This window comes from Herpailurus yagouaroundi, unplaced genomic scaffold (assembly GCF_014898765.1).
Source record: "Herpailurus yagouaroundi ecotype Mexico unplaced genomic scaffold, PumYag 165, whole genome shotgun sequence".
In the NCBI taxonomy this organism is placed as follows: Eukaryota; Metazoa; Chordata; class Mammalia; order Carnivora; family Felidae; genus Herpailurus; species Herpailurus yagouaroundi.
Window position 1 is genome coordinate 19,667,832 of NW_024412406.1, and position 11,593 is coordinate 19,679,424.

Here is an 11,593-nt window from a genome sequence, read left to right on the forward strand (position 1 = left end):
AGAAATAAAACAAAACTATAGGCAAAAGGAATTCGTTATTTCATAATGACGAGTTTTAAAACATACCAATTTATTGCCAAGGATTGAATTTTGGAAAGGAATCTCAAGAAAATCCTGTTTAGTGTTCATAGTATCTCAGGGCCAGGTGGCAAAAATTTGGTCACTGGTGAGAAAGTATGATAGATTTATTTGCATTCTATAACTCTTTAAGATAGGAGTTAGAAATAATAGATAGAAGCAGAGTCAGAGATCAGGGCCATGGGTGGTCCGCTCAGCTCTGTTGTTCCTTCATTGGAGTACCTATGACCTTGGTCTAGCAACTGACCTCACAAAAGCCCATTCAGTTCTCAGCAAATGGAAACCAGTGCCCCCCATTAGGAATCCAGAGATGGATGGAGGTGGTTGGGGGAAAAACAGTCTCTTTATTTATGTACTAAGAGATATTAAGCTTTACTATCCAATATTGCTATAATACTAAAGTGGAAGCTGTTCCTTCTTTTATCCTTAAACCACATAGACAGAAGTGAGTGTTAGTATTCACTTACTTTTTCTTCTGCTGTTTTCACTTGTTAAAACCCATTCAGTTTTGAGATTTTGCCATTTAATTATAGAAAATATTACTTTCTTTTGGCTGTTGTCATCTCTAATTTTCTTGACTTGCTACATTTTTGGGGGAGCCCTCCCTGACCTTCATGATTGGAATAGTTCTTCTTATATGTACTATTAGAGTACATATCCAATTTAAACAGATTATAACATTTTTACAGTATTTTTTGGAGTCAATACTCATGCTTAAAAAGGCCAGATAGGTAACATGAGTGTCTGAAGATTTTGGGCTAAGAAAATAAAGATTAAATTGCTTGTATTGCAAAAAAGCTAAATTTATCCCCTGGTTTTAGTGCATTAAGTTCCACAATGATAGGAAGCATTTCTATTTTCTTTACTACTGTGTCTCCATGAACAAGGGCAGGTGCCAGTGAGACAGAGTAGACTCTCAGTGAGATGGGTCAAATGTTTGAATACATGAGTTTACACATTCTGAGAGTTCCTCCTATCCCTCTGTGAAAGTGTGTGTCTCCTTTTTAGGTGGTCAGTGACCCTTAGAACTGCAAACAGTATAATATCATAAATCCAACACTGTATATTTGGACATTATTACTTAACTTTTTTAAAGGTAATAAAAGTATTTCGTTGGAGTGCCTGGGTGGCTCAGTCAGTTAAGCATCTGACTCTTGGTTTTGGCTCGGGTCATGATCTCATAGTTTCATGAGTTCAAGCTCCAAGTTGGGCTCTTCACTGACAGCACGGAGCCTGCTTGGGGTTCTCTCTCTTTCCTCTCTCTCTGCCCCTCCCCCACTCAGTACCAGATGTCTCTCTCTCTCTCAAAATAAATAAATAAATTAAAAAAGTAATTCGTATCCCAATATTTTATTAGAAATTTTTCTTACTTTGACTACCTATTGCCATTTTTTCCAGTTTTCTTCCCACCTCTGTGGCTGCTCTAGTTAGGTCTCATTTTTCTATATTTTCTCTTCCCATTTATTCCTCTCTTTGGCTTACTTTATTGATTCCCATATGCTCTAAGTACTATCTATTTACCAATTACTCTTAGATTTGTGTTCTCTCAGAACTCACACCTGAATACTAAAACAAAAATTTTAAAAAGAAAATTACCTTATGAGCATTTCCACATGGGTGTTTCACAGATATCTTACACTTGTTTGGTCAAAAACTCTCTTCCTTCCTACCATGAAACACCTTTCATATTATTTTTAGAATTCACCACTCCATATATTTGTAGTGTCCTCATAAATGAGTGCTATTGGGTTAAGCAATATGGATAAAGAGTGACCAAAATAGACACATTATTTTGACAGACACAGGTATTGAGTATGTACTAATCAGAGTAACTATGTAATTTTAGTTGTAGTAAGAACTCTGAAACTAAAGTTGAAGATGTCATGAGAAGATGTTCTCTGGTAACATAATCCAATCTGGAGCCCAGAGACAGTTTTTCTGAGTAAGTAACATTTAGGCTGAGGGGGTGGGTGTGAAGAGGTAGGGAGAGATTGTTCCAAGAAAGACTAATAGGTGTTAGATCCTGGCCTGAGCAGAAATGGGGCGCATAGTAATGACAGGAACATGACGGAGGAGGAGACTGGTGATGTTGGCAGACATTTTATAGGTCAACATTTAGGACTTAGGCTTTATTCTAATGGCAACACAACGTCATTAAAGAGTTTTCAGTGGAGGAATCATAAAGTCAATTTTTCATTCTAAAAAGATGGTATCATAACCTAGCCAGTCAGCCAAACCAACAAAGTGGGAGTCCTCCTATACTTCTACATTTCCTTTAGCTTTCACATCTGCTATATCCACCAACTTGCATTTGTCCAAATGGTCAGACTCCTCTCCTCAGTGTCTTTGTGGATGTTGTGCCTGCATTCTGGACACCCTTCCATTCTTTCTCCACTTGGGTAATCTCTACAGGTCCTTTGTGAATCTGAACACCACCTCTAGGAAATCTTCTAAGATTTTATGTCGCTCCTTGTCTCCATCCTCATTTCCAAGTCATCTGACTGACATTCCCATAGTGTTCTATATGCACCTCCACCTTAATACTTATCAAACTGCATTGAAATTATGTGTTTGTTAACCTTCTACCCCTGTAGACTATAAGCTTTTTGAGTTCTATGACCACTTTCAGTTCTTTATTTCCAGAGACTAGCACAGTGTAATGGTAGCTGCCAAACATACAGGTATTGAATAAAGGACTGTATCAGTAAGGAAGACTCATCTACTATTTTGACAATCCTAGATAATTTATTTTCTAATAAAGATGTTTATCTCTATTTATTGGATATCCATATGACTATACATAAGTATATTGGATATACACTGGAATCATATGTGTATGTACATAAAACACAGTTTTATGGAAACAGCATGGACAGTACAATCAGAGAGAGCTGGGGTTGCACTTTGGCTTCTGTGACTCTCTAGCCATGTCATTTGTGGGAAGTTCGTTTATTTCTCTAGGCTTCAGTTTCCTTATCTGTAAAATGGAGATAATAAATGCTGATAGCTTTGTGTGTTAATAAAATAACTGAATCAACATACAGCCTGACTTCTGGCAGGCTTTTAACAAATGGCAATTCTTTCCTGTTTCTTTTCTTTTCCCTTTCCTCTCCTTCACTAACATTCTCACGCTGCCTTTTTTTCGCTTATTCCTACAATTAAGTACTCGAGAAACTTGGCATCAGTGTTTCCGGCAGTTGGTGAGTTCTTTTGAGAAAGGTTGTACAAAGTGATAGAGGACTGTTTATCTCTGATACTAGAATTCAGGAAAGAGTTTCAAATATTTGAAGGTAAGAAGTACAGTCAGGGAAACTGCTGTTTTGTCATTGTCCTTGCATATCATAATTTACCGTATATATCATAGAAAATAATTTACACTAAAATATTTAATGAAGTTTACTTTTTCTATTATATATGTTATTCTGTGATTTTTTGAAATCAGGTCAGAACTTTTGTGTTTAATGAAGTCCAACATATCATTTGATGGAAAATTCATTGTTAATTAAGTGATATATAGATATATATTTTTGTTCATAAATAAAATACTATATTATTGAAATAGAGAATAACATGTCAGAAATGTTAGATTAGTTATGTATACACGTGTAACCACTTCATTTATATGTATTCATACAGTTAAGTAAAATTTTTTTTTAACTTTTTAAAATTTATTTTTGAGATAGAGACAGACAAAGCATGAATGGGGGAGGGTCAGAGAGAGAGGGAGACAGAATCTGAAGCAGGCTCCAGGCTCTGAGCTGTCAGCACAGAGCCCGACACGGGGCTCGAACTCACGGACCATGGAATCATGACCTGAGCCAAAGTTGGATGTTTAACCGACTGAGCCACCCAGGTGCCCCAAGTAAAATTGTTTTAAATAGCACTCTTTACCATGGATGAACAACTATCCCTATTTTAGGACTTGTTATTTTATATTCCTTAAAAATACACAAAATAAAGCACTAAATAATAATTAGGAAGAATTAAGTAGGTTTATAAATAGAAAAAGTCAAATATTTGATTTACTTTTTGAACTGTGGACTATACTCAGCAAACTGTTATACCTTGTACTTTATTCTCAAGAACTAAATTATACTGACATCTCTTAAAGTTCCTGAAGATATGCTCATTTAAAAGGTTTGGTCTTACATTTTGTGTTAAAATAGGTTACTTAACTCTTGAGGACTGGATAGATACAGGCTCCCAAATTATGTTTTACATTCATTACAGACTAGAAGGGGCAGACAATGAGTTAGACTTTGGCAGAGCTGCAGGTCTGGGAGAGTATCCATTTTGATGGAAACACCATCTAGAAATACCCTCACAGACATATTTGGAAATAACGTTTAACCAACTATCTGGGCACCCCATGGCCTAGTTGACACATACATTTAACTATCACAGCAAGCTATGAGTCAGACAGACCACAGATTCAAATATCAAAACTGAGACCCAGGGAACAGGTCAGAGAAGCAACAAAGGTAACTTCCCATTGAAGGTGAAGGCCTGGTTTGGTCTCAGAGACTAGGGACAAGTAGGGGCAAATTGAGTAATAGGACTTATCCTAGAAGCCAGGGGCAAAAGAAAGGCTGCAAGGCCAGATATGCCACAGTTAATGTAAGTCTCTATGTGGTTCTGACTTATCAGAGTGAGGCTGATTGCAGAGGACTAGGGCATAATTGATGTCAACTGACTTTTACTGTGACTCACGCATTCAAATTGAAATGTGTATTGAAAATGTCCTTCTGCAAAATTTGAATAGAGATTGAGAGTTTCTCTCATCAGGAATATTCATGGTTTTCTTTTGGTTTCAGAATGTCAGTGTCCTTTCCCAGTTTGGGACTCCTGTGCCATCCAGCCTATGTGATAGTGATGGTTTTACCTGGAGTGCCATAACTTTACCTTTGGAGTTGGCAGGTGATATGAGGAATTGGAGTAGCTGGAGGAAGGAATTCAAAATGAGTGAGGAGGCTCCAAACAAGAACAGCTTGGATGGGTAAAGAAATGCCCATGTTGGCTGTGACTATCTGGAAAGCTATGGAAGAGGAGAGAATATTGAGTCTGGAAGCATCTGGGCAGAATTTTGGGAAGAAGAAATAGTTACTTGAGTAGAAAATGAGTGGTAGGAAAAGTATCACTAAGTGGGATTGAGTGACAGTGAAAGTCTAATCTGGAGCTAAAATTCTAGGGGAGCTTAAGGGCTTGCAAAGAACACTGTAACTTTACGAGTAGGGATCAAGTAGTGAGCCAGCTGAATGAAAAATGAAACCTGGATGAATAGCCTTTTTAATGCTTGAATATTATGTCAACCTGCATCAGGTTAACATGAACGTCTTTATAACTATCTGCTCCTGTAAATAACTCTCCAGCCTATGGTTTCAGATAAAAAAAATAAAAAAAAAATTTCCTGCATGAGAGTACTGTTGTGCGTATTTGTATCTGACTAAAGCTTGTGTGGTGTTTTTCAGCAATAATTTTCTGATGTAGCCATTTTTCTAATATGAAAATGTAAAATATATATTTGTTTATAATATGTCAAAATATATTCTAGATATCCTATAGTTTTATAGAACAAGTCTGTGGTCAATGAGATCAATTATATACCTCTGTTTCTTAAGGCTTTCTTTCCTCAAACTTTTATATGTCACTGCTATCATTCTAGCGTGCTGCTTATGGAGAAATAAAGGATGGAATCTATACTCTCTAGGAGACTATGCCTAATAGGGTACCAGGCAAGTAAATGCTAAATATCATAAAAGATATAATAGAGGAATGCCATGGAAGCTTGTAAGGGAACACCTATTCTAGACTAAGAAGAATGGGTTTCAGTTTAGTAACAATTGAGAGACAATAACCTCTGTTTTGAGTTTTAAAGAAGAAAACTATTAGCCAAGAGAAGAACGCTCCAGAGAGTAACACAAAATCATAAAGCTCTAATACAGAAAGCTGCATTTGACAAATTACAAATAATTCACTACAGAGTACAGGGTTTAGGGGCAAAATGTTGGGGAAAAGAGGAGGTGTAGAGAAAAGTTAGAGAGGCATGTAGTAAATAAGTCACAGAAGAGTTATAGATCACATTAAGGACTTTTGGTTTATCCTGATGTCAGTGATAATCTGAAATCTTCGAAGAATGTTAACATGCAAGTAATATTTCCAGGCTTGTCTTTTAAAAGTATTATCATGACAGTAGAGTGGAACATGGTTAGAAGGAGGTGTGCCTGGGAAAGATACATTGCAACCCAACTGGAGCTTTTAAAATAAGGCAATGGCTGTAGAGATAAAGAGATGGAAGCATATTCTAAGGATGTTAAGGAGACAAACTTGGTAAGACTTGGCAAACAACTGGATGTAGTTGGCAACTGAGAGGCATGAGGGTAAAGAATGACTCCTACAGTTTCTGGTAGATAGATTAGATAAATTGTGATGTTATTTACTGGGAATGTGAACTCAGGAAACCTGATATGGAGGCGATAGATAGTGAAGTTTAATTTTGAACATAATAACTAAAGTGTAGGTAACGAAATCCAAGTAGGAATGTTCAGTGGAGATTTAGATAAATGGGTTGGGGGTCAGTAGAGACATTGGGGTGGAGATTTGGATTTGGTAGCAGTCAACAGTTGACATAATGGGAAATGATAAATTAAGTTTATGTTATGGTTTGAAATGTATTTCTGCCAAATTCACATTTGGAAACCATAACCTCTAATGTATGTGACTGTTTGGAGATAGGGTCTTTAAGGAGTTAAATTGAGGTTAAATGATGTTCTAAAGGAGGAGACTTAATCCAGTAGTAGTAGTGTTCTTATAAGAAGAGGAAGAGACACAGAAATGTGTGCAAAGAGGAAAGGTGCATGTTAGGACACAGTGGTAAGGTGTCCATCTAAAAGCCAGGAAGAAAGGCCTTACCAGAAGTTACTGCAAGCACCTTGATCTTAGACTTCCAGCCTCCAGAACTGTGAGAAAATAAATTCATGTTATGAATCCGTCCAGTCTGTGGTATTGTTATAGCAACCTAAGTAGAATAACATAGGCAGGAAGATTCTATAGGGATAGAAGAAAAGATGAATAAAGACAAAACTCTGGGAAACTAATATCAATTAAAGAAGATAGACTGCATTTGAAAAAGGGCAGCCAAGGAAAAGGAGTGAGGACAGAGGGAGATGCTGACAATACAGAGTGAAGAGAAGACAAGTGGAAACATGTTCCTGATGGAGCTGAGAAGTTAGGTTTAAAGGGATGGAAGGAAGAAATTAAAAAGTGGTTATAGATTTAGATAAATTGTAGAGTATTGAGACAGGAAATTAACAAGTTATACTCAAGGCTTTGAGTAAGGTTGTTTTTTGAAATAGGCACTGGAAGGAAGAAGGTGGATAGGAAACTTCAAAATGCTACAGAGTTAATACATTTATTGTGTACTTGTTCTGATTAAGAAGAGATAATGGGGGGGGGGTGCCTGGATGGCTCAGTTGGTTAAGCATCTGACTTCGGCTTGGGTCATGATCTTGTGGTTCATGAGCTCGAGCCCCACATAGGGCTCTGTGCTGATTGCTCAGAGCCTGGTGCCTGCTTCAGATTCTGTGTCTCCATCTCTCTCCAGCCCTCCCCTGTCGCACTGTTTCTCTCTCTCTCAAAAATAAATAAACAATAAAAAAAATAAAATAAAAAAAGAGATAATAGGGACTTGATTGAACTTCTGCTTTTAAAAATTAGAAATTTGGACTAAATATAAGAAATATGGTGTTCAGATACTGGATATCAGTTAAGGAAGGATAGTAATCTCTTTCCTGAGAGAGGGGGAAGAATGAGGTGACCCTATGGTTGCCCCAGCTGGCTACCTGGAGATGTTCCAGCCATAGTACAGGAAAGGGGAATCCATATGGATCTTAAAGTCTTTAATTTGAAGAAACAAAAGTGAGACTTCAGGGAGGCCAAAGTAATTTAAGTTTGCAGAGTAGAGAGAGAGAGACAGAGACAGAGAGACAAGGATAGAGACAGAGAGAGACAGAGAGACAGAGAGGGAGAGAAAGAGAAAGAGAAAGAAGAAGCTGTGGAGATCCTCAGAGTGCTTTTAGTTCTTCAGCTGAGTACTGATCATCACAATGCATGTGAAGGAACTATCCACTTTAAAAGTAACAGAGGGAACAATCACTGCAATTCATCAAGGATCGGGAAAAGTATCTCTTTCTGCAAGCCTTAGTGGAAAAACTTGTAACTGATGGAGCATCAGATACAGTACTCAAAAGGGTGTTGCTATAGTAGTAAGGCAAAATTTACTCTAGACTAAAGGCTGTTCTAGTCTTGCTTAAAATATCAAGCTTCAAAAGGATCATTGTTTTTAACTAACTTGACTAAGGCTCAGAAAAATGTTTAAGACTATTTATAGGGATACAAAAATATTCGGCACTCAGGAACATTTATAGGATTACAAAATATCCTGTACCCAAGAGGGTAAAATTTACAATGTGTGGCATCCAATCAGAAATTGCCAGGCATGCAGAGAGGCAGGAAAATATGACACATAAAGAGGAAAGTCAGTCAACAGAAACATACACAGAAATTATACAAATGATAGATTTTCTAGACAAATACATTACAACCCTCATTTTAACTATTTTCTATGTGTTCAAGAAGGTAGAGGAAGGATTGAACATGTTAAGTAGAGACATGGAATATATATATATATATATATATATATATATATATATATATATGAAAAAGACTCCATAAAACTTCTAGAGATAAAAGAAAAAAACTGCCTGACATGAAAAACACACTGGATGGTATTAATAACAAGTTAGAAATTACAAAAGAAAAGAACAATGAACTTGAAGACAAAGCAAAATTGACTGTCCAAGATGATACACAAAAAGAAAAATGACTGAAAGATAAATAAATCATTAATGAGAAGTGGAACAATGTAAAACTGCTTAATATATGTGAAATTGGAATTTCTGAAGGGGGGGTTATAAAAATATTTGAAGAATCCATGGCTAAATTTTTTCAAAATTTGAGAAAATTTATATCAATCCAGGTACAAGGCACCTGAAGCAAGCTTCAGCAAAGCACATCATAATAAAGTGCTCAGAAAGTGTTAAAGAAATCAGTGTTAAAGAAAAATCTTGGGGCACCTGGATGGCTCAGGCCATCATGACCTTGATTTAGGCTCAGGTCATGGGATTGAGCCCCATGTCAGGCTTTGTGCTTAGCATGGAGCTTGTTTAAGATTCTCTTTCTCTCCCTTTGCCCCTCTCCCCCACTCATGGTCTCTCTTTCTCTAAAATAAAAAAAAAAAAAAGAAAAAGAAAAAGAAAAGGAAAAATCTTTAAGGACTTCAGAGAAAAATGACATATCAAGTACAGAAGAACAAAGAATGACAGACATCTCGCTGAAAACAATGCTGTGGAACATTCCACTGCAAATCAGTGGAACAGCATCTTTAAAGTACTGAAGAAAGAAAGAAAAACCATCACCAAAATATCTTTCAGAATTAAGGTTAAATAAAGCCTTTTTCAGAGAAATAAATGCTGGAAGAGTTAAGAACCAGTAGACCTGCCTGACAAGAATTGTTAAAAGTCATTCAGTTTGAAGGCAGATGATAGCAGATGGAAATCTAGATTTACACAGAGGAATGTAGAGCAGCAGAAATGGTAAAAACGTGAGTCAATATAAATCTCATTTTAAAAATCTCACTAAAAGACAATTAACTATTGAAGGCAAAAGCAGTGACAAAATAGTGTGAGCTTTTTAACACAGTTAGGAGTGTCTGAAATAATAGCACAGTGGTTGTGAAGGCAGAAATGAAAGTGTATTATTTTAAGGTTCTTCTACCATATGTAAAGTTTTATATTAGTTGAAGGTAGACTGTGATTAGCTAAGGATGTAAACTAAAAACCAAAGCAATTGCTACACACACACAAACACACACACACACACACACACACACACACACACACACACACACAAACTGAATTATAGCCAACAAAGGGAATAAAGTGTAATCAGAAAAATATTGCATTCATCTAAAAGATGCAGAAAAAAGAGGAAAAATAAACAAAGAACAGATGAGATAGATTAGAAAACCTGTAACAAGATGGTATATTTTAACATCACCATGTCAATAATCACGTTAAATGTAAATTGTTTAAGCACCCCCAACTAAAAGGCAGAGGTTCTCAGACTAGATAAAAAGGAAAGCGTCAACTATAAGCTGTCTACAATAAACCCACTTTAAGTGTACAGACATAAATAGTTTAAAAATAAAAAAAAGATCGAAAAAGATATCCTATGCTAACACTAATCAAAAGGAAGCTGGTGGGAATTTAAAATGATACAACTACTTTGGAAAACAGTTTGACAGTTTCTTAAAAATCTAAATATACACTTACCATATGATCTAGACATTCCACTCCTAGGTATTTATGCAAGAGAATGAAAGCATATGCCTATACAAAGACTTGTACATGAATATTCATAGCAGCTATATTTGCAATAGCCAAAACCTCGAAAAAATCCAAATGTCCATTGGTAGGTTAAGAGATAAATAAGTTGTGGTTTATTCACACAATTAAATACTGCTCAGCAATAAAAGGGAATAAACCGCTGATACAAAGAACAGCATAATTGAATTTCATAATAATTATGCTGAGTGAAAGAAGCCAGACATAAAAGTATACATACTATATGAATCTCTTTATATAAAATTTGAAAATGTAAAGATATCTGTAATGAAGCAAAGCAGGTCAGTGTTTGCCTGGGGATGACTGGTTAGGAGAGAGAGATGCCGAAGGGTCACAAGGAGACCTTTGGGGGTGCAGGATATGTCCTATATCTTGCTTGTGTTGATGGTTTCATATGTGTTTACATATGTCAAAAGTTATGAGATTCCAAACTTTAAATATGCATCCCTTATTATATGTCTAATAAAAATAGTTATTGTGATGAATGATCAGGAAAGCTGATTAAGCAGGTAGAACTATTATTAGGAAGGGTGGAAACCTGACTGAGGTTGTATACTCTGAATTTTTTTGTGCCCAAATGTATACAACTGCAGATATTTTCCCATCAATGTTAGAAGTTGAGTTATAGGAATGAGAATGTGAAATCTTCAAGGAACTGGATTAGTTATTTTCCAGAAATCGTAACCCACTGCCAAAATAGTAGCATCTACTACAAGGTGAGAGGATTTTAGTCTCTCAGGATGAAGCCAGTTTTATGATGTGTGTTCACTAATGCACGAGGGCTGAGGAAATAACTAAATATTACCATGAAAGGGTTAATGTATTACATCAAGTGTCAAATATTCTCCTGGTGCTTAAGCACTCAAGAGAATCTGACAATGTATTTTCAACTATCTTGGTAACATGCTGTATTTAATAAATGTTTCCCAATATAATATTTGCTCTACCAGCTCATTTCATATCTCCCTTGTACTTTTTTTTTAATTTTTTTTCAACGTTTATTTATTTTTGGGACAGAGAGAGACAGAGCATGAACGGGGGAGGGGCAGAGAGAG

At 36.2% G+C, this 11,593-nt stretch overlaps 1 long non-coding RNA gene across 1 annotated transcript in view; it reads left to right on the forward strand.

Annotated features, from left to right (window-relative positions):
• Positions 1–11,593, forward strand: part of LOC121038195 (uncharacterized) — a 213,711-nt gene that overhangs the window by 64,907 nt on the left and 137,211 nt on the right. The window lies entirely within an intron of this gene.